The sequence below is a fragment of the Crocuta crocuta genome, unplaced genomic scaffold (genome assembly GCF_008692635.1).
Source record: "Crocuta crocuta isolate KB4526 unplaced genomic scaffold, BGI_CrCroc_1.0 scaffold13, whole genome shotgun sequence".
NCBI classification, from domain to species: domain Eukaryota; kingdom Metazoa; phylum Chordata; class Mammalia; order Carnivora; family Hyaenidae; genus Crocuta; species Crocuta crocuta.
The window spans coordinates 8065843-8068166 of record NW_027530007.1 but is presented as its reverse complement, the minus strand read 5'-3'; positions in this window follow the sequence as shown (position 1 = coordinate 8068166).

Genomic DNA, 2324 nt, shown 5'->3' with positions numbered 1-2324 from the left:
CCATCCATCCATCCATCCACCATCCATCCATCCATCCATCCACCATCCATCCATCCATCCATCCACCATCCATCCATCCATCCATCCACCATCCATCCATCCATCCAACCATCCACCATCCATCCATCCATCCATCAACCATCCATCCATCCATACATCCATTCACCATCCACCCGCCTCTCTGTCCACCCTTCCTTGCATCCATCCATCCATCCATCCTCCATCCATCCACCCATCCATCCATCCATCCACCATCCATCCATCTGTCCACCCTTCCTTCCATCCATCCATCCATCCATCCTCCACCCATCCATCCATCCATCCATCCATCCTCCATCCACCCATCCATTCATCCACCCATCCATCCATCCACCCTTCCTTGCATCCATCCATCCATCCATCCTCCATCCATCCATCCACCCATCCATCCAACCCTCTGTCCACCCTTCGTTCCATCCATCCATCCATCCATCCTCCACCCATCCATCCATCCATCCATCCTCCATCCATCCATCCCCCCATCCATCCAACCCTCTGTCCACCCTTCGTTCCATCCATCCATCCATCCATCCTCCATCCATCCTCCATCCATCCATCCCCCCATCCATCCAACCCTCTGTCCACCCTTCGTTCCATCCATCCATCCATCCATCCTCCATCCATCCTCCATCCATCCATCCCCCCATCCATCCAACCCTCTGTCCACCCTTCGTTCCATCCATCCATCCATCCATCCTCCATCCATCCTCCATCCATCCATCCCCCCATCCATCCAACCCTCTGTCCACCCTTCGTTCCATCCATCCATCCATCCATCCTCCATCCATCCTCCATCCATCCATCCCCCCATCCATCCAACCCTCTGTCCACCCTTCGTTCCATCCATCCATCCATCCATCCTCCATCCATCCTCCATCCATCCATCCCCCCATCCATCCAACCCTCTGTCCACCCTTCGTTCCATCCATCCATCCATCCATCCTCCATCCATCCTCCATCCATCCATCCCCCCATCCATCCAACCCTCTGTCCACCCTTCGTTCCATCCATCCATCCATCCATCCTCCATCCATCCTCCATCCATCCATCCCCCCATCCATCCAACCCTCTGTCCACCCTTCGTTCCATCCATCCATCCATCCATCCTCCATCCATCCTCCATCCATCCATCCCCCCATCCATCCAACCCTCTGTCCACCCTTCGTTCCATCCATCCATCCATCCATCCTCCATCCATCCTCCATCCATCCATCCCCCCATCCATCCAACCCTCTGTCCACCCTTCGTTCCATCCATCCATCCATCCATCCTCCATCCATCCTCCATCCATCCATCCCCCCATCCATCCAACCCTCTGTCCACCCTTCGTTCCATCCATCCATCCATCCATCCTCCATCCATCCTCCATCCATCCATCCCCCCATCCATCCAACCCTCTGTCCACCCTTCGTTCCATCCATCCATCCATCCATCCTCCATCCATCCTCCATCCATCCATCCCCCCATCCATCCAACCCTCTGTCCACCCTTCGTTCCATCCATCCATCCATCCATCCTCCATCCATCCTCCATCCATCCACCATCCATCCATCCATCCATCCACCACCATCCATCCATCCATCCATCCATCCACCATCCATCCATCCATCCATCCATCCACCATCCACCATCCATCCACCATCCATCCATCCATCCATCCACCATCCACCATCCATCCGTCCATCCGTCCATCCATCCGTCCACCCTTCCTTCCATCCGTCCATCAAACCGTCTTTCTAGCCACCCTGCCAGCTACTCAGCTCCCAGTCTCCCTGCACACCTCCTCTGCCCAGTCTGTCTCCAGGCCTCCCGTTCTGGCTGGCACAGAGCAGGTGCTCTGAATGCACTCATTCATTCAACAAGTATTTGTTGGAGGCCTCCTGTGGGCAACACATGTGCTGGATGTTAAAGCTGTGCGAGTGACCAAAAGAGACCGAACATCTCCTCTGAACGTTGGGGAGCAGACAAGTGAAGGGGGTCGGTGCGCCAGCGCCCGTCTGCTCAGAGGATGTGAGGTGGGTGAGGCTTCAGAGCTGGTGGCCAAGGAAGGCCTCATGAGAAGGTGCCATCATGGAGGCGAGCACTGTAGGCATCATGACCAGCACGTGTAGGGGAGAAGCAGACGATCAGGGAACGGGGGGGTGGGCTGGTGTGGGGTGCTCGTCTGCAATGTCCTGAGGGCCGGAGGGAGGCCATCCCGTCACTCCTCTCCCCTGCGCCTCGCCAGGGGCCCGGCAGCACCAGGACTGGGGGCTGAGCCCTGGCCCAGCAGGGAGGGGGGGGGG